Source organism: Fundulus heteroclitus, chromosome 18 (genome assembly GCF_011125445.2).
Source record: "Fundulus heteroclitus isolate FHET01 chromosome 18, MU-UCD_Fhet_4.1, whole genome shotgun sequence".
Taxonomy (NCBI): domain Eukaryota; kingdom Metazoa; phylum Chordata; class Actinopteri; order Cyprinodontiformes; family Fundulidae; genus Fundulus; species Fundulus heteroclitus.
The window spans coordinates 11782043-11809885 of NC_046378.1; the positions used below are offsets into that span (position 1 = coordinate 11782043).

General features: G+C 38.4%; 1 protein-coding gene across 3 annotated transcripts in view; it reads left to right on the forward strand.

The window, feature by feature from the left end:
- Nucleotides 1-27843, forward strand: part of kcnab1a (potassium voltage-gated channel, shaker-related subfamily, beta member 1 a) — a 136469-nt gene that overhangs the window by 41856 nt on the left and 66770 nt on the right. The gene's annotated exons all lie outside the window — the stretch shown is intronic.

Here is a 27843-nt window from a genome sequence, read left to right on the forward strand (position 1 = left end):
ACACTCCAAATGGAGCCATCAAATCAGACTTGAGTGTGAAAGCAGCCTCACACCACTATCATTAAGTGTGCTTTATAAGTGTGTTTTCTTTTTAGAATGATTGATGTTAATCAAAAATCTAGAAGCGATTAAATGTCGGCATCACAAGATGCATCCGTTAGTCAATTTCTTACCAAAAAGTTGGCCAAACAAATATATCATAATATCTATCATGTTTTTTTCATCCGGAACATGTTATTTAGAAAGCAGTAAACTTCTTCTTAATGAGTGACTTTAATCAACAAGAAGCATATTGTTGGTTCCCTCCTGGCAACAAAGCAAATGAAGACAAACGTGAATAATTTCACAGTGCTTTTCCAAGAATCCTGTGATGAACCGTATTGTGCCTACCTGGACTGGGCCTGGCGTGTCACTGTTAAAGGCTGGACTTATATTACACATTGTCTGGACTCTGAGGCCCTCCAGACAGACAGGGTGTAACGTGAGTGAGCTGCGATTCTGCCTCAGGTATAATGAGAGCAGGCAGGCAACGGCGTGCTGACCCCGGCTGCAGCTCGGTCTCTTTATATCGGTAATAACACATCCATACCATGAGAACAGCATGTTGACTCCAGCCTCAGCTTTTTATCAAAACAACACAAGCGGCACCAAATTAATCAGATTGCTAAATGCGGGATGTAACGTTCACGGTGTTGCTCTGATTGTAATAGACAAAACATTTACTGTGCTTAAAATGACAAATAGTAACAAACAAATTACAGAGTCCTCTCAGCTATTAGGAGTTTTGCTCATTAATGATGCACTGGTCCAGGTTTATTGGGCTCGGATGTGATCCTAATGTGTGTTTTTACATTTTAATAATTAAATAACTAATAATGATTAGCCAGCTAAACAGTCTTAATCTAACAAATGTCAGTCTGAGGGATGAATTCTTTAACTTTCCAACACACAATCTTTAATATACATGGAAAGATGAATCAGGAGATAGCTGCATTTTTCTCAGCTTTAAAGGAAAACTTAACAACTAATCAAAAGTATCAATTTTCCAGCAATATCTATTCATGAATCATTTACTAACCAAAAGAAAGTCAGAAACAGACAAATATAAAGATAAAAAAAATGCTAATTAGTCCATCAATACTTACTAAAGGGGAACATGTTAAAATTAGGAAACAAAGTGTTGAAATTATATTATTTAAATCGACAAGCACCTTAAATTCACCAAGCATTTATCAGTTTCTCCAAATTACAAAGGAAAGATTTCATGGCCTTGTTCATTACAGTAAATTAACTTCATTTCAGGATGGACCTTTGAGTAAAAATCATTTTAAAACATTCCTGGACAAAGTCAGAGGAGTGGGAGCTTTAGATTGTAGTCAGATATACAGCATGACAGTGTTCAAAAGGCTGAAGGACGCTTTGTAAAAGCGGTTTAAAGAGCAAATCAAAACCAAGTCCAGCCTATGCTGACTTTATGATGATGATGATGATGATGATGATGATGATGATGATGATGATGATGATGATAGGAGGGTGACTGCAGTTACAAACTTTAATCTAAATGCAGCACCATTCCTTCTGATTGTCAGAGTTGTTTTGTTTTCTGACAACGAAAGGCAAGAAATGTGCGAATGAGAGCAGCTGTTCTGGCAATCCAGCTGTTATAAAATACAGTTTGTGTGAGCAAAGGCAACAGGAGAAAGTAAAACGGATGCCAGGCAATCGGGTAATCTAACGGCATTTTTAAACTTCATGACAGACGAAAAAAAAAATGAGCAATGACTGAGAACAAGTTTGTGCTGGAGCTGTGAACTCTGCTCAGAATATCGGAGGTGAAATAGGAACAGGAGTGAACTCATTTTAACCTGGCTGGACTGAATTTAGGAGGAGCACTTGTTATTTACTATCGGATATCGTTGCCAACTATATGCTGGCTCAGTTGTCCTCTCAAACTCTCATTAAAAGTTTAGTGAGAACTGAAGACGGCGCTGAAAACGGCTCGTGATGATGGATGATGATAGGCTGGAGGCTTTGCTCTGTGTTGTGTGTGCGTAACTAAAAGCAACAAAATAAAGACAGACGGGACAGAAAGAGACAATACTACAGAGTGCACTAACGTTTCTCTGCTGCCAGGAACGCTCTGAGAAACACTCTGAGACGAGTCCCTACCGTCCCGTCCTCCGTCACTCTCTTCTCTCTTTCCCCATGTCAGTCTTTCCTTTTAGTCTCAGGACATGAACCCAGATTTGCATGACGTCTGCCTATCACAAAGGTACATGGATATTATAAGGAAGGGCTCAGGTTGAACGTCGGTGTTCTGTAACATGTCAGGATGGAGGACACCTGCACTGCTTGTGTCTGTCTCTTTAAACAGAAGCCTCCCTCCAGACGATAAATACTGGCAGACGTCTGTAACGACAAAGTGCTGACACGCTGGAATCTGACGTCCTCTACAGGACATGTCCAACAGCATGGACAGCGCTCTACTGGTCATCTGTTTTCATTCGTCGTCCCACTGTTATATATGTTGTTGCAGTGGTCAACATTTGGATAAGACCAGAGCTTCTGTTCTAACAGACTGCAGCAGAGTAGTAAACTTAATTTGTTTCTGTGTGATTTTACTGGACGACTTACTTTACATCTTCCAGAATTGTTTTATTTGCATATTTCTTTTTTAAAAACATCATATGAACAAATGTTTTCAATGGTATAAACCATCCTTAATTTCATCCAGTATTTGAAACACAATACGTTTCAGCTTTAACAGTATCTTGTAAATGTAACAGACACAAAAAATAGTATATAGTAACCCATCTAAAAGTATCATCTTGATTTATCGCACTAAGGAGGACAAAAATATTATATTTCCAAATTTTAAACCGTCTGGGATGTTATTGAATGTCTCAAATGAAGTAAAATATCTTGGCCATGTGCTGACAGACCGTCTGTCTGATGATGAAGACGTTTACCGAGAGGTTCGAATGTTATATGCTCCGGCAAATATCCTTGTCCGTAAGTTTGGATTCTGTTCTCACTGCAAAAAGGGACCTCAAAGTAAGTAAAATCTTCTTGAATTTGTCCTTGATTTATGCAGCTAAATAAGACTATTTGCCAATAGAGTGAGATATTTGCACTTAAAATAAGAACAACTCATCTTCATCATCTTATTTTAAGTGCAGGATATCTAATTATCTTATTTTAGGGGTAAAAATGCTCATCCCATTGGCAAATAGTCTTATTTAGCTGCTCAAATCAAAGCAAAAATATACCCATTTCAAGAATATTTTATTTAAATTTAGTTCCCTTTTTGCAGTGCTGATGCAGTGAAACTGAAGTTGTTTAGGTCATATTGTACATCTCTGTATACTGCACATTTGTGGGGCAACTTTAAAAAAGCCAGTCTTCAAAGATTGAAGGTGGCCTATAAGACTTTTGTTAAACAAACCCGGATTTGTGCTAGTGAACCGTATCTGCTTGTGTCAGCACTTTACCGGCTGTTTTAAGAAAGCTTATGTATAAATTTGTTTGTCGTTTAAACGAGTCCAATAATAGTATTATCCAACTGTTGCCTAATGTTAAATATAGTGCAGTAAAATACTCATCTGTACTCTGGAGACATTGGTATGATTGGCTTTTGAAAGGCTAGGAGTTTTCTTTTTCTTTTTATTGTACTTTTAATCTTTTATTCGTTTTTTGTAATTTGGACCTTGAGTCTGTAATAAAATCTATCTATCTAGTATTTATTTTACAGCAGCTATCTTTTATTCACACAGAGTTGGGTTTGGTAATGACAAAACAGCGATGGCAGTGGGAATGTATAAATAGCAAATGCATTTGCACAGCTCGTTTAAATTAACTCTTTATACGTCTCCCAACATAACACGTCTGGCAACGTTCAGTTTCAATGCACTGTATTTATATTGCACTGTAATAATCCTGAACGGAACCCAAATAGCTTAACACATCTCAGTACAACATGTACAACCGTTTGTCTAAACAAATTCAGCTTTGTACAAAACTCTGCAAAGTGGTGCAGACGCTGCCGTACGCTCTGCAGAGCTCATGCAGTCGATGTTGGGTGGTTTCTAACTTCTCTAGCTCAGATTTACTTACACGGGCGAAAGTGTCACAAAAAAAAGGAGAGTTAACGTGTGATTCCAGTGTGAGCAGTCAGAGGGGTGCCAGCGTGCCGACTGCTTCATGCAACCTCCTTCCTCAGTCGCCCCGTGTCGTGAAAACGAGCTCCGGATCAGCGTGGAGCTCAGCAGCATTTAGGAGCCATCGGAGCTGCCGAGGGACTGCAGGGGATCTTGTTGTTGCTGTTGTTCAAGGTCAGGGCTTAAAAAAAATGTAGAGGCTTGGAGGCTGGCTCGACAATTTGATCAATGATTAAATATGTACAAGAAAATTAAAACTCTTACTCAATCATGATATGTCTGTGTACTGCTGCTCACATATTCATGTCAGAGATCATAGATGTCATTTGCCTGTTGTGGCACTTTTATTGCTGATGCTGTTCTGATTGGTCAAATAGTTAGAGGTTTTGTTCAGATGTTTCAGGCTTCTTGACACATTGGGACCGCCTTCAGCAACTCCCACTTAAAACCAGAAATCTTCCTAAACATTGCGACTGAACAGTTTGGTTTGTGAATGGAACTAATAGAGGTGTGTAATTAATTTGGATTTTGATTAGCAAAAATCAAGTATTGCTTTAATAAATGCATAGTCTCGTATATGAAGACGTGCTGTCGGTGGAGGGGGAGTAGAAAACAAGCAAAGACGGCCGTAGATCTTTCTATTTGACATTTTCTGTTGTGATGGAGTACCACCCATACTCTTTGCCCAGTGAGAGGGGAGAGAAAGTAACCGAGAAAAGAAAAGGAAGTAACAACCCGGGAGAAAATGAGTCTATATCAGCTTAGCTATTATTACCAGGTGGAGTGGAGATAATTCATGAAGGGGCATGGACTCTAAACTGATGCCGATGTTGCAGGCTTTCTGTTGGACAGGGGGTAAGTTAATTCAATATAACAGTGAAGTTTGTTTTTTACGTCATGTTAGAGACAGGGCTGTGTGGTCCAGCAACTATTGGTCCTCCCGGTAGAGACGGCCCGTTTGTTCGTCTCCATCTCCCTCTCAGCAAGCATGTGGGAGGGAGGCGGAGGGACACCAGCTGGCCGGTTCACTGTCTGTAGTGCAGCATCCAGACTAGGTCTCTTTAATCATGTTTATAGTCGCTTATATGAGACCCCAAATAAGTGACTGCACGTTCAGAAACAAGCCCAAAAAAAAAAACCACGACTCACAGAATTTACAAGCGACTTTAGAAGAAAACAAGCGTTTTCACACGATGATCGTAGCTATTAGCTGTTAGCAGTAGCTAATTCATGGAGGACCCATGTTTACATTGTCACATTTATGATACTCCACGGCTTTCGTAGTGGGTATTACATGGTTAACAGCGAGGTTGTTTGTAATTAATTTCGCGCACCACTAGATGGTCCACCAGTGTGAAACTCTTACACACTGGGGCTTTAAGTCTAAATGTGTTCCTTTGCACAATTTACAAGTGGTCTAAAGTACTTCCTTTAGGTAGGTCTCTCCCACGTGTGCTCTTTAGAAAGTTTCATCATTTTCTTAGAATATATCAATTCTCTTTGTTCTCTATGTCAAAAGTATTAGTTTTTTTAAATTTAAAGCCTCAATAGGCATGTTCCTCTTAAAAATGGTTCTAACAACTAAACTGTCACACCTGGGTGTTGCAGCAACATTGCATATTTTTGACGTTCAGTCCAAATCATAAAATGTTCTGATATTTGTGCTTTAGTCCTAAGAGAGCCTTAAAATCGGTTTTACGCCCATATCCACATTACACCTCTTGAAGTTTCCTACATTTTCTCCTGTTACAACTGCAGGTTTGACTGTATTACATTGGGAGTTTTATGTAAAACTAATTGGTGGATAATTCTGAAAAGGAAGAAATATGATGCATAGTTTTGCATCAGATTTTTCAAAACAAATAACCTGAAAAGCATGCTGTGTATTTGTATTCATCCTCACATTACTCTCATGCCACCAGTTAAAATCGAGTCAAAGCAATTACCTTCAGACATCACCCAGTTAGTGAATAAATTTGAACCTGACTATGAAATTTAGTCCTGAATGAACAAAGGTATCTTGTGAATGCCTCAGAGGTTTGTAAAAGGACACAAGGAAACCAAAAGCATCATGAATATAAAGAAATGCAGCAAACATGTCAGGGCTGGCATTATGAGCAATAAGAGAAATCGCAAACAGACCCATGGTAACTCTGGAGGAGGTGCAGAGCTCCCCTACTCAGGTAGAAGAATGTTTGGACAGGGCAGCTAATCTACAAATCTGACCATTACGAGTGGCAAGATTACAGCAGAAAAGTTTTAAGAAGTGCCAATTAAGGTTTGTACTAAGCCATGGAGGGGATCCAGCAAACAAGAAGATAAGAGGAAGTTTCAGATTTAGTCAGAGCTTTACCATCCAGCAGGCCAACAACCCTAAAGATGCAGCCAAAAAAATCCAAATTAAATTGTTTAAATGATTCAAGACAAAGGATATTCATTATTTGCAGTAACCTATGGTCTACACCTAATATGTGGCAAGTCTTGAGATCTTCACCATCGGTCTCCATGGCTGAGGCTGAGCTGTTTTGCAAAGAGGAATGGGTCAAATTTCATCGTGTTTAAATCTGCAAAGCTGGCGGAAACATGGCCCAAAGACCTGCAGCTGTAATTCCAGGGTGTGGTGAGCTGCTCCACATCTAAAGTATTGTCTCAGTGAGGCTGCATACAAATGCACACACAATTTACAGATTTGTGGAAATTGTTGAAAACCTTGCATCTTTTCCTCGTCAATGTCATAATTATTAGCTGGTCTATCACATCAGATGTAGGTAAAATACACTGAAATTTGTATTTGTAATGTGACAAAGTGCAGTTTCAGTATAGATGGTTAAAAGCTGCAGAAATCCCCTAAAATTCACGCCATCTTCACTTTATACCTTTGCTCTGCAGTTTGCTGACAAACACCATTGCTCTGCTGCTTTTAACAGACTGGCAGACTCTACTTTCAACATTAAGCTCACTGTTGCGTTAAATGAATTATAAATCCTGTAGAATTTTTTTGTACTTAGACTTTCTTTGAATCTATTCTAAATATGCTATTTTTAATAACTATGCCGTATATATTTCTGATGTTGTAAGTTTGCCTTCACTGTACTGTCTCCTATTCTTATTTTTATTGTTTTTCTATAGATATTTTCTTGTACCTTTGTGTGAATCTCCATGTTTCCCATTGCCTTTAACTTTGCTGATGGTATATCTGAATGTCCCTACTAAAGGGACATTAAGGGATATTTCTATTCCATTCTATAAGACATTTGCTGCATAAAAAGGATATTAGGCTGTGAGTAAAAATAACTAAGTTAGATTTTCTTTAATTGAGAAACACCCCATCAAATGTTAAGAAAGGCTTTCCTGACTTTTCCACAGACTCCGTAAAGGTTCTAGGTCCACCTTGCTTCTTTAGATGCTCCCTCTTCAGGCGGTGCTACTTTCTAAACTCTCAAGCAGATGCTGTGATTTGGTCTTTGCTTTTGCATTAACAAGGTTTTAATGTGGTTCTGCAGTGTGCAGATACTCTAGGTGCATGTGGCCCTTTCACAGCAGCTGGCAGTGTTTTCTCAGGTCACTGCACACGTTGGCAACATGATTGCTCTCTGCTGTGTTTTAAAAGGTAGACTGCCACCCACCTGAATGGTAAATGCACTCCTGTAAATGCTGATTTGTGTAAAACATACAAACATGTACTCAATCAAAGTGTCCCTCACTTTAATATTTTTGCCAAAGTAGTCAAACTCCTTAAACCTTTTCAGACGATACGGGCAGCTTCCCAGGGCGGTATCAGAGAGGGACAAGTGGGGGTGGGGCTCATGATCACTGGTTACAAATGCATACCAAATTTCTTCCCACTCCAAAATTTATTTCAGCTTCTGCTTTTTGATTGGTTAAGGGGCAGCAGAAGGAGGGGCTCGCCCAGGGCACCATTCATGCACAAATGCAAAGGTAGGTTTTTTTCTTGCAAATATGTCAAACTAAAACATTTTTTGTGGAAATGTACTCCTCCATGGCCAATAATTTGTCTTCTTTAATCTACAATCACTGTAATCCAAATTTAAATTTTGTGGAAATTACAAAAATAAAGTCATAATATTAGGTGTACAAGATAACAAACATTAAAGGAATAAAGTCACACAGTTGTTTGCATGATCTTTTCAAAGTTCTGACACTGATAATAATTTGATGCTACTTTGCTAAAAAGATTTAATATTTCTCCATGTTGAAACCGATACTTTACAATAACTTTACAAGATGCTCAACATTCCCCATTTTAACACAGATGGAAAAGTTTTCATAAAATTACTACTTTACTCTCACAATTTTGTGACTATATTCTCATAATTTCCAAAAAGACAAAAACACAACGCCCAGCTCATCCATTGAGGGAATAATTCACTGAATCTAAAGCCCAGGAAAGCCATCCAAGCTGAAGAACATATTTGATTTACGACACTGTATTTCAGCTAAGAAACAAAATAGTGGCGAGGCAAAAACAAACAAACAAAAACAAGTTGAGTAAAACCCCAGAGAAGGAGTTTTCCTCTTATCGTTTCATGAACCCTGACGTAAAAAAACAGTTTCGCCAAGACTTTGAGCCCTGCCGGAGCCTCAGCATGTGCTGAGATGTAAAACCCCCGACTGCTTGGTGAAAACTGGACGAGCTTTTGGATGAACTAATTCACACACGGTTTATTTTGGCAGATGCCTGTTGGTGTTGTCTCTGTACGCCGCCCGCTGAGAGCTCTCGCTGCACAGTGATGTGAAAGGCCAGATAAGCAACTGCTGCCTCTGTTTCTAGAAAAAACGTGCCACACGTCGGAGGAGCTGTGAAATGAGAGAGACGATAATGAATAAAAGAGGAAATCATTGCTGCTGGTGGCGCTCCAAAACGCCAAACAACAAACGCTCCATAATGGCCCAGACCGACACATTAAAATATGCTTGTTGCCATGGTAATCACGCGCTTGGCTTTTTGAGTATTTTTACTGCGACCTACGCAGACGCCTGTTTCAGTATCTTTATGGGGACCTTTGTGAGAGTCCCTTAAAATAAAAACTATCTAAACGGAAAGCCTAACCCAAAACTTTACATGAAACACACTTTTAATCCTAATAGAATCGTTTGTCAGCGCACACATACGGAAAAAGCTGAAGATTAGACAAACTGAGCGGCTGCTTCCTTGATGTGATGAAAGCAGAATGAAAAGCGAGCTGTCGAGCGAGGCTTTCAAACAGATTCATTGTAAATTAACTTGTCAGAGCTCCTAATTTAATCTCTGACGCAGTTAACGGTTCAGGGGGTGTTTTTAAACTTCCTCTAATAAGATTAAGTAAAGGAAAAGAGTCAAGTTTAAGCAAAGTTTTCAGATAGGTGATATTTTCAGTTATACAAGAATAGACACATTAAAATAACACATGACCAGTCTAAGATTCATCATCACCATTAAATTAGAGCGACAGAAATATCCATGTTGTAACAGAGGGAGCTCGTATTTGTCGGTTTAGACCAGGGGTGTCAAACTCATTTTGGTTGAGGGGCCGCATTCAGCTTAATCTGATCTCAAGAGGGCCACACTAGTTAAATCATTGCAAGATTAAACTAAGAACTAATAAATGTGGACTTGTTGTTGATTTTTATATTAAATTAATTTCACTTTTACACAATATGTTATGAATAACCTCTGCGTTTTTAAGAAAAGTATGCGCAATTTCAACAATACTTTTACTCAGTTAAACATTTACTTGTGCATTATGCATAAGAACTGATCACAGTGATTATACAATGTTGAAAAACATTTATTCACATTTTTTGGAACTTAAAAACACTGTCCTACACGACAAAATACATCAAACAGATAAAAATTAGGAAATGATTAAAATTTTTCCACACCTGAAGCTTAATCTGCTAATTAAAACAAACGCCCCTTGTAGACAATATAGGAACTGTAGATTTTCAATTAAACGAAGTACATGTTTTTTTCAATAATTGTTTTATCATTCTCTTCCTTTTATTTCCTATTTCTTTCACCTTTTGTTTTATTTTCTTATTGTTCTTCCTTTCCTCTCCTACTTTCCCATTATAGTGTCCATATCATTTGAGATATTCCCCGCATGAATCATAATAAAACTATTCACATTCATAAATCAAGCGGAGCACTATACTGCTCCACTTGTGAAAGTCAAATCTGATGAGCTCTTTTTGGCATTAAGACAACAATTCGTATTGCCACATTGCCAGACAGGACACTGAAAAAAAAAAAAATATATATATTTTTTAATAATGATAATGCATTTAGCCAAAGGGCCGGACTAAATTGTTCGGCGGGCCGGATCCAGTCCGCGGGCCGTATGTTTGACACCCCTGGTTTAGACTAATGACTGGTTTCAATGTAAGACAATGATACAGAATAATTTAAATGATTCCTGCGGTGTGTTTCTTTCCATCAACAGTTGTCTACTGACAACATGCACAGCTGAGACAGGGATCGCCTATATGAACTGCAGAATTTCAAAAAAATGCATGTGTAGAAACTGAGCTAAAAGAATAAAACTGGCTATTCCTGCTTTGTTTACTGGCATAGATCAGATCACAAGATGCCAAAAAAAATAAATAAAATAAAAATAAATCATGCTTGTCAGCTGGCTTTAGTAAGACAGATGTCAACCAGGATTTTAAATGACTTTAATTCTAGTTGTATGCAGGCGGTTTAACCTTTTGTGTCTGAACCAAAGGTTCCCTCCGGTAACCCCTGTGCAAAGATGGATACTGCTGTGGATGCTGAAGCTGGATGATCATTTTCAGAACTTGTATGCACGAGTTTCCTCTAGAGTTACATTGTTTTTTTTAATCTCCTAGACCGCTGTACACTGCGTCGTCCCCATGAAAACGGTGTATCTCTGAGATCAACTGAGCTAAAACCAATATGAAATCATATTGGTGTAGGTTTTAGCCAAGGTGGACGATACAGGAACAGCTAAAAAGAAAGAAGTAAAAGAAAACAGTAGTTGCCATTTTGTTATTGCTCATTGGTACTACAGTAGCTGGCCAGCAGCGGAAACTAGAATGAAGTTAAAACTTTTACTTTTATAAGACAGCCCTTCAACGCATGAGAACAAGACATCTGACTCAGAACAAGAATCAAAGGGAAAGTCGGCTTCCGCTGATGTTTTTTCTTCCTAACAGCCCACTAGACACCTCTAATTTTAGTTGTCATCCTATTCACTGAATTCACTTTTGCTTTCAAGTTCAAGAAGATGGTTTGAATGGTTTGTCAGGTTTTTTTTGTGATGTAGAAGAAGAGCAATGGGAGTGACGAGTGGTAGCGCTGATGGAGATGTTAATGCAGCGCAAAGAGAATGAGCGAGAAGGTTGATGTATTGGTGTGAAAGAAAGGTCGTTGTTACCATTTTATTACTAATGATGGGGATCAGGGGGCTGAGGGGTTTAAATAATAGTCCCTTTATTCTAAGACAACATCTCATCCTCTCAGGAAACACAAGAGTCTCCCAAAAGCTTTCTGTAGTCCGTAATTAGTTCCTAATTGCTGGGTTCTCAGTTATTAGCACAAATTAGTACATCTCTAATGAGTCTTTAGAATAATCTTTTTCTGATTTACATTTTTCTCACCGGCTGGTTTGGGTGGATCTGCCAGAGAAACTGTTTAAGTAAAATTGAATGTCCTGCATACAATGTGTTTCTTACATGGAAATTCAGCTTCACTAAAGAATGATGCTGGTGCTGGTCCTGTTGTTCAAGATGCTGCAGGTTTTATTTCAAGACCAGATATGTTGAGATGTAGGCAACTTCTTTGTCTTAATTTTCTGCTTTGTGCAGCAATAAATCAAACTGCGAAAACTTGCCTTCCATATTAATCAAAAGCATAAAGATGACTTTAAAATGAACAAAGGCTCCACTGGAAACAGGTGCATCACAAGTCAGTAGGAGTGACCCAGCACTCCTCCTCCTCTAAGACACATTTATGTGGGTTACTTTCAGATGTAAAATTTTCCATTTTAATGTACATGTTATTGTATTAGAACCGAACCTCGAGGACTGGAGTTAAATACTCCTGGTCTAGATGCTTTTGTGGTTCAATCTAATAAAGTGGTTATTAGTATTTGGTAAAAAGAGATGCACTAAGAAATCAGTTATGACAGGCATTATATATACACCCTGACCAATGACTGATTGTTAAAAATGTAAAAATCTCATCTCTTTCAGCTCAGTGGTATTCATACTGAAGCACTGAAAGCAACACTCTTCAGTGTGGATGTTACTGAGTGAAGGAGACTAAAACCAGAGGAAGCAAGGAGGAATAAAGATGTATTTATAGAAGGAACTTTCTTGTGTCAACATGTCAAGACATCTCTGTCATTTATCTTGGCATCAAGAGAAAGCAAGGATTCAGGAAAGTTGCTGTCATTGGGTCACGGAACATGATGGACTTAAAGATTGTGGCTGATCATTACTAATATCAGACACTAAAGACAGTTTACAATGTAAACTTCATATTCATCTTGGTTAGATGTTACATTTACCTTTAGTTGGCCACAAAATTCTGATCTGGGCATCTAGTACTAGTATATTAGTAGTAGAGTAGCTGCATTTGACAGAAGATGGCATTACCCCAGAATACACAGAGGACAAACCATTCAGAGAGAGCAGAGACCAGGATAATTTTCATATGGAAACCTCAGGGATAATATAATGCAAAAAGCCTGTGTCTCTTCAGTCACAACTCAGGTGGATCTTGACAAGAACACAACTTCATGGTCCATTTAATGTGGACGTCAGCGCTTTGCAGTCAGTCACCCATCATCCAGTGTTGTTTTCACTCCTAAATCCGTGACTTTAAAGGACCTTCAAAAGATGAGCTGTGGAAGAGCCCCTAAGAATTTATCCTCATTGAAATATTTATTCATCATAGCTCTGACTTTTAAATATTATTCCTAGTTATTAAACGTTTTACCTTTGGTACAAAAATACAGCACATTATGCTTAATCCATTTAATGGCAAAAGAAAAACAAATAATGCATTCGACATTCATGTACGCTTATCTTGCAGAATTAAACTGCAGCACTCTTCAGCAAACACTCCTTATTTATCCACACTTTGCTCTACATAATCCTTTTCCGTGCAATGAGCGCTGCAAATACCAAGATGCCCCAATGCATTCTGGTCACATGGCGACATCTCACTCTGGTGCAACGACTCTTGATATTCCGAGATAAAACTCAGGCAGTGTCGAAATCTATGTGGTGACCAGGGTTTTGCTTTGTTAGATGAGTGTGGAAACTCCCAACATCTTGAGATACCTTAGTTCTTCTTAGTTTCCTAATTTATTAACTTGATCTTAGACTTGCTGTATCTCAGCTGATCTAGTGGACTAGCTCAACCTGCAGTCTGAGCCCAGGGATGGGCTGGTTTTCATTATCAAGGTATGGCAAAGTTTTAAAAAGTTAAGGTTAAAGAAAACCCTAAAATGTCCAATTTCACACTTTTTCTGGGCTGAAAGCCCCTTTAGCGAGAGGTCAAGAAACTGCTAGGGTGCCCCAGTGTTTCCTCCAGCTGTTTGGACCAGAGTAAAAGCAGCTGCTCATTCCCTACTTCTTGCCTCTCACTGCCAGTCAGCAAACTGAGAGAAGGCTAATGAACCTTTCCCCTCTAAAGGAATACCTATTCAGCTGATTACGAAGAAACACCTATACAGTCGAAGCTGGGAAACTAAAGAAGCCCCCACCCCCCATCAGTCTTATTAAGGTGACGGTTTTAAAGCTACACCTGCCAAGCTATGAGCTGCACCGTTAAGCCATTTACTGCATGCTGGCTACTCCAGCAGATGGGCTGGCAACAAGCTATTTCCAGCAATGGCTCCCAGTCTAACAAAGACAAAAAGACATGCTGTTCTTCGCAACAAGCAGCTAAAAAACTACTACAGATCACAAATGGTAACAAACAAAAGAATGGTCGATTCAAGCCTTAGTTCTTCCTAACTACTAAATCAAAGACTATAACACCAGGGTGTGTTCTTTGTAGCTGTGGATTCAGGCAGAACAAACCAACAACTCTACCCCTTTTAAATTGTGACGCTTATCTATCTATCTATCTATCTATCTATCTATCTATCTATCTATCTATCTATCTATCTATCTATCTATCTATCTATCTATCTATCTATCTATCTATCTATCTATCTATCTATCTATCTATCTATCTATCTATCTATCTATCTATCTATCTATCTATCTATCTATCTATCTATCTATCTATCTATCTATCTATTGGGGTCTCTCCGAAATAATAACAATTCTAAGAAACATATTTATAAAATAAAAACAAAAACTTTAGAAACATAATAATATTGGCCTGCACTTCTTTTGTTACTGAAGTGAAGTCGGGCAACTTTCTACAAGGAGTCACATGACATTAAGAAGCTGATATGGCACAAATTTGCCACTGCTGCTGCTTGTACCATTGTCTGTTCTTGACTGCATTGCAGTCTGTGATATGTGCATTCATATCACAGTACTAAAATGCTTTTCAAAACACAAGGTCATAAGAGTATCTCATCTTAATTTCCCACAGGTTTCCTCCAGCAATGCTGGGGAAAAGTTAGTAATGGAATGAATAATGTTATTTTAATGCTGTTAATATTCACATACCTTTACGGTATAATTGAAATCAGTATGAATTGTTCTACTCAGCTACAATTAAAGCTTAGCTGATTATAGCTCACTGAAGCTGGTGATGTAGTCCATTTAACCTTTTTTTGTTTCCTGCATTCGTTTAACAGCACAGAGGTGCTGCTGATGTGCTGACTGCAGAATTAAAGTGAATCATTCGGTTTCCATGTAGGACTGGAAGCTAGAAGACATAATATGCTTTCTAATTTGATGTTTTTACCCCTAAAAAACCCTGCAATGTCCAAGAGATACGTTGCTGTCCAGCTTAGACATGCAAACACACACACAGAGAAAGTGGCATTGAATGCAGATGTTTCTTTTCAATCTCCTTCTCCTTTCCTGTCTTCCTTTCCTCTTTCAGCACCCTCTTCCCTTTAGAGTTTTTTTTTCTTTGCCTAGAGCATTGACGTACTATGTGCGCTATAAAGGTGTCGCAGTGCAACGCCTGCTTAGCTCAGAGCATTTCATCCTTTACTGTTTCCTGTATAAAGCTCTGAAACCCTAAAAGTCAATGTAATGGGGTTTCTCTTATAAAAAGCGGAAATGTTAGTTTAAACATGTTTCCACCATGTTTTAGTTGATCTGCAAAGTGCACACCAAAAGGTTTTTGCTCACTATCATTATCAATCACACTTCAGCTGTCAAACGTCTTATTAAGAAGAGATTACAAATACAAAAGTATTTTCAGATAGTTATATAAGTTTATAAAATACAAGAGTATGCACATTTTTTTGCCATAAAGTCTGCTGATTTTATTTGTCTTGCATAAAAATAAACTTGTCTAAAATGTTTTGGATTTTTAAGCAGAACAAATGAATCATTTCTGACATTCTTTTGTCTTATTCTCACATCAATGGTTACATGCTGATTATTAGGCACTGAAGATAATTGCTAGTAAGGCTTTATCAATAATAAAGAAATACAACACACTTTTAAATGCTTCATCCTTGCAAGTATTACAGTTTCAATCAGAAGCCGATCGCACAATGCTTTTCTTTTTTCAAAGAGCAACATCAAAATACACATCGGGCACATTACAGGCCGGAAAAACTCATTGAGAATAAATTATATTCAATCATCTTCTTTATGAATAATAATACCTTTATGTTTATGTTGAGACAGCTTGTGTAGTGGTCTTGGGGGAAAACGGGCTCAGATTGTGCTCGTTTCTAAATGGCGGCTGCACCGTGTGATTGACTTCTGTCTGCTTGAAGATATAAATGACTATAAATGTAAAATGATCTGCTGTGTCTGTTTTAGTTGGTGGGGGATTGTTATGACAGCAGATTTTACTCAGGCTGACCTTTGTTCAGTGTTATTCATGTTCATCCGGAACATGAACTAGTTCCAAGTTCAGCTCATTTAGATTAAACCTGAATGAAATGAATGTTCAGAGTTCATCAGCTAAACGGCTAAATACAGGAACAGGCTGATTTTCATTCATTATATTTTTAGGAAATCAAGTTTAAGGGTTATTCATAGATTTTTGAGCGTATTGATAATGTGACAAAAAAACCACGCATGACAATGGCTTTGCAATAATGATACTCCATAAAACAAATACATCCGATATTTTCTAAAGTGCAAATGCATTCAGTTCCTGTCATCCATCCCTGGTGTTAACAGGTAGACTGGCACCTTGAAAAGACAGTTCCTTGTCCTGATGACCTGTGGAAAGAGGCTCTTTGGCAGTCGAGATGATCTGCAGCCTGTTACAAGAGAGCCGAAGAAAAAAAAAAAAGTTGGTGCGAGGGATCCAGCATGACGTTTGTGGCATTTCCGGTGCATCGGTCTTTATAAATGTCAGCCAGGGCAGGAGGAAGGACGCCGATTATTTTTTTTTCCGGCTGTCCTCTCAGTTCTTTGCAGGGTTTTCTTGTCTGCAGCAGAGCAGCTGCCACACCACTCAATGACACAATGTGTCAAGTTGCTCTCTGTACAGAATGTTATCATGATTTGTGACTTGTTCTTTTTTTTTAGTCTTCAGAGGAAGTTAAAGGTGTTGCTGAGCTTTTCTGGTGAGGACAGTGGTGATGATGAACCAGATCACGTTATCTGCAACGTGCACCCCCAAAGAATTTGAGGCTGTCGACCCTTTCGACAGCAGCGTCCTTGATGGTGGGCAGGGGAAGCTTGCTGCGGCGTCGCCTGCTGACCAGGGCCATTTCCTTTGGTCTCCTCCACTTTTAGGGAAATGTTGTGGCCATCACACCACCTGGTCAGCTGTCTCACCTCCTCTCTGTACAGTGTGTCATTGTAGTTACTAACGAGACTCGTCGCTGTGGTGTGAGTAAAAGTTTGTAAATTTGAGTATTGGGTTTGATTGGACCCGGCTGTGCAGATGTGTTAGCAGGGTAAAAAGAAGAGGGCTGAGCACCCAGCCTTGGGGAAAGCAGGTGTTTATTGGGATGCTGCTGGTGATTCTCTTTCCTTCACAATTTATATCTGTTCACAATTTGAACATAAAACCCCTGAGCTAAAACTCGCCTATACACTTCTTCTTAAATCCACCTCTCTCTCGGCATCAAACTGCAAAAAATATAATTTCCCTAAGAGAATCGTCACCTAAATCTCAGACTGTACAACGTAACTTACCCAGAAAACTTCTGGCAACTACTATCAAACTGTTGTACACGCTGAGTTTAGTTCCTAAAATCCTCCATAATCTGCTTAGTAATCTCCTCATTGGTGAATGGTAAAAGGAGTGAATTTATTTACCGCTTTTCTCATCATACGGACCACTAACGCGCACACATTCATACACTGATACGCAGAGCGGTAGGCAACTTGGGGTTAATGCCTTGCCAAGGAGCACATTGACATGTGACAAGGGGAAGCTGGACTCGAACCCACAACCTTCCAATGACAAGACGACACAACGAGCAACACTCGCACACATAAAATCTTTTTTTATTATAGCCCCTGAAAGCTTTTCTCATGTCTTCTCTTGCCACTTTAGTCATCTCAAAGGAAAACGAGTCTGAATGTTGACCGAGGGTCAGTGCGTGTATCATCACGCCCTGCAATGATATGCTCCACTTTTATAAAATCTTGATTCTGTTCAATAGACGTTGGACAAATAATAATTAAGACAAGCTCTCGATGGTTATTTCACCCATTCTTACCTCCGTGATGGTTCGACACGATGCATTAAGGTGCAGCTTCGTTCCTGCGTCACCTCCTGGAGACTCGGCCTGACCGAGTCGTCTGCAAAGTAACAAAAATAACTGGAAGTCATGGAAACCAAAAGGACCAAGCCTGATCCTTTGACCAAACTAGTTCTTTAACTTTTTAACTTAGATTTTTGAATTACGATTAAGAAAGAAACATCAGTATCTTGTATGTTTTCTGCTTTGACCTGTTCAAAGTCCTGGGCTGAAATAAGTGCCTCGTTGAAAATTGTTCTTTCTTTGCTTCTGTTTGACATATAAATTCACATATACCATAAACTCACACAAACACCACATTCATAAATGTAATGACAGGGGAGACCTTAGGAATATTCCTGATGAGCGAGCACTGATGAATTAAAAGTGGATAATGATGTAGAGATTATGTGTGGGTAGAGAGCTGTTAAAGGTGGAGTGAATCAGCTTAGACAGGGAGTGATGAGTGAAACAGGATGAAATGAGCTGCTTGTGGAACGGAAGGAGATCTGCAGATAGGTGTTCAATCACACACAGAGCGAGAAACTCCCTCAACTCATTCTTTAATCTGACTAAGAATGATGGGTTCTCCTGTTTCTCTTTTTCCCCTCTCCTTATTGTTTTATGTTTTACTCCTTTTGGCAGATGTTTACCAGGCAAGTGTCATCAAACTTTAAAGCGTAAAAACCTCAAAATCTTGACAGTTTGAAACACAAATAATTTTTTAAAAGTGTACAAGTCATTTCAAAAAGCCTTTGAAGAAGAGTGCATCTAACTATTTTCTGTATTTATTTATTTATTTTTTTATAAAAATAAATTTTTCATAGAACAGATTTTGTTGTTGTTGCTTATAGACAATACTTAAAAGGTTTAAGTAAGAGGGAGCTCTCTTACTCTAGACAGGAGAAGCAGCTGGGCTTGGTCAGACATACATGGATGAAGAGGGTTCAATTAGAGACCAGCATGAAGTCACATGACAGCCAAAAGTGTTAGGAAATACATACACACTCAGTTGTCCAGCATCCCCAGGGCATTGAATTACTTAAATAAATCTGATAGTTTCCGAGGGGGGGGGGGGGGGGGGGCAAAGTTGGGCTAATCCGAAAACGGATGATTTTGGGGCTAACTTTTCATTCATTGCATTATTGTTCAAACAGTTTAGAAAATGTTTGCGGACCATTTAAGCTGCCACGTTATTGGGTTTTGATAACTGTTAAGTACAATAACATTCACAAAAAGATATTTATCTGCTGTTTACGTCACTGTTCTGGCTCTCAATACACATCCACACAGACTTTTTCCACAACAGTAGCCGTCTGAAGATGTGTGACACAGTCTGAGTGAGAGCCCGTGGTTAGTGGTTTATAGCTAGCGTTAGCTCCTTCAAATTTCCTTATTCATAATCAATTTAACGGTAGCAAAGCTAACATTTTTGTGCGTCGACGTTATTACGGACACCGTCTCTACTGGGAGAATCAATACTTCTTTCAGATTCTTTTTAGCAGACGGCATTTTTCAAGTGGCTAGTCTTGTTTACAGCCAGGGTAAGGTAACTGGGTACACAAACAGCAGACCGCAATTATTTTGAATCCAAAGTATCTTCAAAGATGCAATATTTTACTCGGTCAGGGAGATCAAGACATTCACACGTTCACTATGTAGTCTGTGAAGAGGACTGCCAGTAAAGAGAGAGAGAGCCGCCTCTGATCAAGGGGATTCCAGATGTGAAACTTCTATTTCCTGTGAGCTGTCATGAAAATGGACTCATAATGAGGTTCTGGCCAGTCTCTTTTGGTTCTCTGGTGCAGTTCAGTCCTCCCATGGTTGAGTCCAACATACTGGGCTCCAAATTAATGTGATTTTACTTATAGTCACCTCTCTTAATTAAAACTATGGATAACTATCATAATTTTCTTTTTGCCCTTTCTGACTATAGATACAGTCCTTTTTTTTCAATCTTAAAATGTACCCAGATTTCAGCCAGTTTTATTTACCGGTTTTTCTTTTCCCGCAGTCCTGTCAGTGTTTGTCCGCTTCATTATCTCTCCATCAGGCTTCATCTCTAGCTCTCTGTGTTATTGTGTATGCAAGACATGTGGTTTGTCTTCTTTCTGTGGACTGCATACTGCATATGTGGATTTCAATTGACTGGTACCCCTCTAATTGTGGCCTTTGTGTATAACTTTTACTTATCTCCTGCTTTTATTTTTTCTCTCTAATGATCTGCTGTTTTCTCTCAATCCATGTTTTCCTATTTGCTGTTGCTTTTTCCGGGGTTGATAATTGGTGTGTAAGCTTCGCAGACTTACACAGAATGCCGGAATGTGAACGACTATTACACGTTTTTTTTTGTTTTTTTTTGTTAAAGAAAAAAATAACTACAACAACAACTGCAACAAATCAACATAAATATAAAATTAATCCAGTGTAAGTTTACTTTATAAAGAGCATCTTGGAGTACATTAGTGCTCAAATAGCTGCACAGTATCATTCTGTTTGTTTTACTTTATGCCTGGGGTCTCATTTCTTACCAAAAAAAAACCTAATAAAGCTCAGCTATGAGCACCTGGCTGATGCAAACACATCTTGGGACCTGGGTCCCTCACACTGTGTGCAGTGGTGCCCATCGCTGTCTGGACTAAATTTAACGGCGGCCTGTAATTAAACCACAGTCCCCCCTTCCTCCTGGGCTGCAGCAGGTGCAGTATGATGCAGTGGCAAAAACCGATTCAGTGAACGTCTGCGAGGAGATTATGAAAAGCTATTGCGCGATAAGCGATAAGTGTGCCTTAAGAGGCAGTTGAATTAAGGCTTTTTTTTTTATTACCCAGAAAAAGATTTTAATGAGCTACTCAGGGATTTTTTTTAATGCTTTTTAAAAAAATGAAAAACAAACAGCGGTCCGTTATTACTGAAATTAAAACTAAGACAATTGAAAACATTGTTTTAATGTTTTAACAATGTAGAAATGTATTTGAAAATGAAAATAAAAACAGTAGTGTTGTGAAATGCTAATGTTGGGTGATTAAAAAAACTGATTTCACCCTACTTTGTGGTCCATTACCTCAATGAGATCGAGAGCCTCTTCCTGTTTTTATCTTGTTTCTTGCATCTCAGACGAGGAGGTTGTAAGTTGACTGGAGTTATGTAGTTTCTCAACGGCGGTGTGATGCATGCTGGACTGAGTCAGCAGTCAGGCATGCATCATGTTTGTGAAGGCTGCTTGGCCTCCCATGCCCTACCAAGACGTTACTACTCATCCTGGCTTAAATTCATCAACGGGGCTTCAGCAAGTTTCAGTGAGTTAAATTCAAGAGTTCTTTTAAAAACCTTTTTAGGACCATTATAAAAATGTATTTATTATTAATTTCTGATTTTATAGTTTAAGGTTTTACTCAGTTGATAGCTTAAGCAGGTTTAATACAACTTGGTCAGCTTAAATTGGGGTTTCCTGCTCTGCATGTGATTCGAGAATATTATGCCTAGAATACCTAACTTCAGTGACATCCTATAATAATAATATTAATAATATTAATAATAATAATAATAATAATAATAATAATAATAATAATAATAATAATAATAATAATAATAATAATAATAATAATAATAATAATAATAAATAATAATAATAATCTATATTTCTCATTGTAACATACATTGAAGTGAAATTTGTCCTCTACATTTAACGCATCCCTCAGGGAGCAGTGGGCTTCCACTCTGTGATGCCCGGGCAGCATTTTGGGGCTAAGGGTCTTGCTCAGGGACCCAGGGGGGCAGTCTGTGGGATTCAAATCAGGGAACTTTTCCAGGTGTCCTGCTCTAACCACTCCATCACTTCCTAATAGACATATGTAAGTTATCCGTATCAAAGTGCACCAAGATAGATGGAGAAAACGCACAACTGGCCCCTTCCATACTCGTTGCCGTGCACTGCTTTCTCCTGCACTTTTTCCTCTTTTACAAGCAAGACAAACTGGCTGTTTGGAAATATTTGAAAATCAAAACCTTTCATGGAGTAGTATCTAAAGGACTGTTACTCATCACTCTTATTAAGGTAACGCTGTTTTAAAACAATAGTTGGCAGCCTTCAGAGAGCATGTCCGTTAGGCAGCTTAATGCAAGCTGGCTACCTGAGCAGATAATTAGGAAGCTATCTGTTGTGAGCACTTGTACAGTTGTTTAGATAGCATTTGAAATGAATCATGACAAGGAAATAAAACCAATGAAAACATTTTTCTTTTGAGTTTTTCTGTGAATAGAACAATATTGCCACACAGGTATTTTTACTGACGATTTTTGTAACATGAAAATCTTAAATCGGTCTCTTTCAGTTTTTTACAGTAATACCTACAATCAACCTCCGGAATTGAAGAGATCAAAACTGATGGCTTGTGGTGGAAAAGGTTCCTCAACCTGTGTTTTTGGAATCAGAGATTCCAAAGGTCTTTGTTCAAATTGCTGTTTTCTTAATTTGCTGTCCCGTTTGAGGCTGCGTTTTAATTTCCTTCTCACAGTCTTTTCAAGTAGGGATTTGTTGAAGCATTATTAGCAGACAGTATCTCACCTGCATCAGACAGCTATCATGTTGTCTTTGTTTTCCATAAACACAGAGTAGTTGTACTGATCTGCAGGTTAGCTGAGGATGACAGCTTGTCAGAGAGGGGCTAGGACCAAAGCAGACTTCTTAAGAAAGCTCCAGTCTCAAACACATCCAGTCGGTTTGTGTGATTTTTATGAACCTTTAAACCGTAGCTAAGTTTGCACTGGCCCCAGTGGGAGCTCCTTTACACAACAGTCAATATGTTTACACAACAGAGTTAGGGAGAGGTACACCACAATGATTTTCTCCATAGACCTGCACTATCCAATACAATTTCAATATTATACTTTTATCATGCATAAGTATTAGTTGCTTTGCTCAGAAACATTTAACGTCAATTTTCACATGTTGCATATGTTGCACAGGGAGAACATTCAAACTTCATGCAGAAAGACCCAGGGCAAGGGTAGGACTTGAACCCCGGACCGTCTTGCTGCATGGCAACAGCGCTACCCAGTGCATCACTGTGCAGCCCATATTATGTTATGTTATATCATATTATATTATCAGTTCTCTTTTAATAGTTCGCTTTGGTGCACACAAACAACTTCAGCATCAAAGAACACAGTTTGTTTTAAAAATCCCTTTTACAAAAGTAATCCTGCGCACTGGAGAGGAATGCTAAAGGGTGTCTTACAAAGAGGCAGCATGCTCTGTGATGTCTTACATGAGATGACTCGCTGTTAAACACTGTGTGACACACATACAGCCCGCTTGTGCTCACATCCATCCGGATACAGATGGGAGAATATGACAGGACCGCTACTTATGTAACACAGCAACAGTTACTCCAGCATAAATGAGGAAAATATACGTGGTTGATAGACCCGGATTAGGATTAGCCTGCATATTTCCTTACGATATCAGGCCTTTTTGTCTCCACCTGTGCCCATTTCAGTGGGCGTTGTATTTATTTGCACATTAGCAAAGGTCACCTCATAAAAATAGATTTAGAATTTGTTTGATTTTGGTAACCATTATATCATATAGAATTATATCATATAGAATTAAATATATTATATATGTTTAGATCTTTGTGGCCATTGTCAGTGCCTTTCAAAATTATTCATGTTTTATCGTTTTTGATACATTACAACTGCAAATTTTAATGTGTTTAATTGTGATTTTGTTTAAAAAAAAAAAGTAGCCCATACCTCCAATGATTAATATCTTAATATCTTAAAGTTCTAGGATTCAAAGAAACCAATTCCCTTAAGAAATCAACTGATTTTATATATGTGTATATATATATATATATATATATATATATATATATATATATATAAACCCCAACATGTAAAATGCTGTGTGGGGCAGAACGCTAACTCTTCCCATCATCTAAGCTAATCACGGTGTTAGCAGCATCATGCTGAGGAAATGTTTTTACCCAACAGGCACAGGAATCAGGCCAAAGTTTATGGGAAGGTTGATAATGCTACCTATTAAGCAATATAAGAAGAAAACCTTTTAGACCAAGCATTAAAGTTTCCTTTCCAGGTGATGGATAGCACAAACTTACAGCCAGGAGTAAAAGCAACTTGAAAATGAATGTTCACAGACACTCTCCATTCATTATCACTGAGCTTGAGCTATTAGGGCAAGAGAAAAAAAACCTGAATCTCTAGCTGGTAGAGACATGCTCTAAAAGAATTACAGCTGTAATGGTTGAGATTCTCTAAATTATTGACACAAAGGGTTAAATATCAATGGATGCCCCCTATTGGAAAACCATTATTGCTTTTCCTTCCCCATCATAGTGGGACACTATTTTGTTTTGATCTGTCACTTTCAATTCCACTAAAAAGCACTAGTTTGTGGTTGTAGCATGAACACAATTTCCAGAGATATTAATCCCAAAGCAAGCTGTTGTATTTGTCAGAATAATGGGCCTTCGCATGGCTGCTTTGACTGTTGCCTCAGTTTTAACAGAAGACTGTAACCCTGCCTTTATATTGTAAATTATTATCTGAGCAAAAATGAAATTTTTCGACAAAATGTTGATGTGATGATTAGAGAATTGTCTAGATGTAAAACGGCATCCTATTTTATGATGCTTAAGTCCCCTTAATTGGTACCTCAGAACTGTGCCAACAATCCTAAAACAGCAATAAGAAACAGTAAGAGCCTGGATAAAACTGTCCACCGGCAGACCTTTCGCTAGTATATTACAGGTTTTATGTCCCGCAGCAGTTCTGTGACATTCATTAAACTGTTCATTTTAACTGAGCTTGCAGTTTAGATACAGTACGTGTGCCATTTGTGTTGGGAATGCATATCAGTCAGCACACTTTTCACACAGTGTGCACTTATACCTGTGTGTGTAGATATATTTGAATTTGTCCTGATAGTGTCTGAGAGAGAGAGAGAGAGAGAGAGAGAGAGAGAGAGAGAGAGAGAGAGAGAGAGAGCAGTGAAGTCTAAAAGCAGTAACTTAAGGGAAATCTATTTCTTCTGCTCAGTTTCTGCAGAATTCATCGATTGTGTCCCCCTCCCTGCAGCTTCACAGCAAAGCCCTAAAAATTGTGCTGGCTTTGACTTTTCCTGACATCTTAAGAGCAGATTTAATACAGTCACTGTTGCGCTTGCAAATAGTTGTCTCAATGCAACTCACGCATACATTTTATTTCCTACATTTTCATTATTAATAAAAAAGCATTTTCCCAATCTGTCAAATTTTACTAACAGAAACATTTATCAGTTTTTTGACCAATAATCAGCATTTTTTTTCTATGTGTGCATATCTGCATTTTGATTATTTAGGCCTGCCTTATTGTAACAGTTTTCATAGGACAGCTGACCTAAGTCTGCAGATTTGTACATTTTAATATGCTGCCTTATATCTGTCTGTAGTTTTCAGGATATAATAAATGTAAGTATTGTTTTAAAAACCAAAATACTCCCTGGACAGGGTGAGAATGCAAGATGCTAAACTCTAAGTCTTTACACCGCATGTTTACTCAAGGATGCAACGCATACTTCCTTCTCCGTGATAAATAGCTCTTTGTGTTTTAGGTCAAGGCTAGCCAGTGCTTTTCAGCTGAATTCTGGAGACATTACTCTTTCAGTTCGATTTTATTCTGCAGGATTTAGTGCTCCACAGTGCAATCCTCCAATTGGCTCTGCCCTGTTGTGAGTGAGAATACATCTTCACGGTCAAGTGACCCATAAATGCTGTGCTTTTATGATTGTGTATTTCTAAATGTATCAAAAGATGAAGAGATTGCTGCCGAATCTCACAACCTTGTGATTGCAGCGATGCTTACTATTGTAACCGAGGGTGTTAGAGGACTTGTTAAGAACTTAGGGATGATAATGCCAAACAGATCATGTCAGCTGGTCCATCTCTGGCGGTGTCTTTATTCACTTCCCTTCCGCCTCATCGCACACAGAACATCCGCTTCACTTCAAAATAAGAGCATCAACATAATTAATTTACATTATTCAAAATAGGGCGGATGCTCCCAGTCTCGCCAATTGTTTAGGGGTATATTAGAAATATGTTCAAGTGGCACAAATAAAGTAAGATAAAATCTACTAATGCTTTTAAAAACACATGTCTGCACTAATTCTGACACAATTATTGCAAGGAAGGAAATTAAATGACAGTTTTATATCATGAATATGATGTGCAAATTTATTAATTTTATGAAATAATCATGGTTTTGTTCAAATAGGTTAAAATATGGCAAATGTATTACAAACAGAAGGTATTGCATTAAGGATGGATCCAGTAACATTAATCAGTTTGCCTGCAGCATTAATGTATCCCAATTTACCAATAATAATAATAGTCAAAATCAAAAAATTTCATGCTCTGTTGGTTGTAATAGTCTAACTTTAATTTCTACACCATTTGAGATGCAGCCAACAATGAATAATCAAAACTGTTTTCTTGAACAATTAAATGCTAAATAAAGGCTAGTTTTGTTAATTCACTACAATTAAATATGGCAATATTTACTTTATAAAATGTCAGTTCTCATGTTACATAGTGATTTGATGAACAAAGCAATTCAGACTCGGTGTAGACTAAGATACACACCTCGTTGCTGGCAGATTCAGTCAACAGCTGCTTTAAAAAATCCAAGTTACAAAGACACTGTCACAAACAAAGATCAAATCAGTACATAGGGAGACTTATAGCTGGTGAAGATCAGACAGGGTGAGAACACTTGTCACGAGGAGCAAAGAAGTTGCACACACAGGACAGAGCACAAACACACTCATAGGATGGGAATGAGACGAAGCACAGGTGGGACTTATTAGGTCAACATGACTGGAAGCCAGCGAGGCTGAAAAGAAAGGCAAACATACATAACTCGCCAGATGAGTTATACGTTAAGTATAAGCGCTGCTGATCACTGTCCACTGCAGGTAAGCAGCTGAGTACTCATACTGTAAGTACTTCTCAAAACCCCTGCTTTGAAAAGGGCAAGGCAAAATTATTTGAACAGCACATTTCAGTAACAAGACAATTCAAAGTGCTGTACATGAACAGAGTATGAGAAAAGTAAACATACAGAGGAAAGCACATTGCAGCAGATAACTTGGACTACAAACTTGATCTAATGATGCTTCAGTTAATTACAATGGTTTAAATTGAACATTAACAGTCAAAGGCAACTCTAAACAAATAGGTTTTAAATCTTGATTTAAGGGAACTCTGTGTTTCAGCACTTTTACAGTTTTCTGGGAGTTTATTCCAGGTAAGGTTCTGGTTCTGGGTATGCAGAGTAGATTTGAGCCAAAAAACCTTAGTGATCTGGAGGGTTGATACACTGACAACAAGTCTGTGATGTATTTAGGTGCTAAGCCATTCAGTGATTTATATTTTAACATCTATTCTCTGAGATACAGGGAGCCAGTGTAAGGACTTTAGAACTGGGGTGATGTGCTCTACTTTCTTAGTCTTAGTGAGGACGCTGGCAGCAGCGTTCTGGATCAGCTGAGAAGGTGTTTAATTGTTGAAACATAGCTTTTTCAATAATCTTACTGATAAAGAGGAGGTTTGAAATGGGCCTGTAGTTCTGCAGTGGTAATTTCTCTAAATTGTTCTTTTTCAACATTGGTTTGATAATTGCTATTTTGTAGAGACTGGGGGAAAACACCTGACAGAAGGTATGTGTTTATTATTTGAGTTAACTCAGACGCTATGACAGGCAAGACTTTAATAAAGAAAGCTGTGGGTAGAACATTATGGGAGCAGGAGGAGGTACTTTGCTGGTGTATGATTTATCCTTAGCTTTTGTTGTTTATTTGG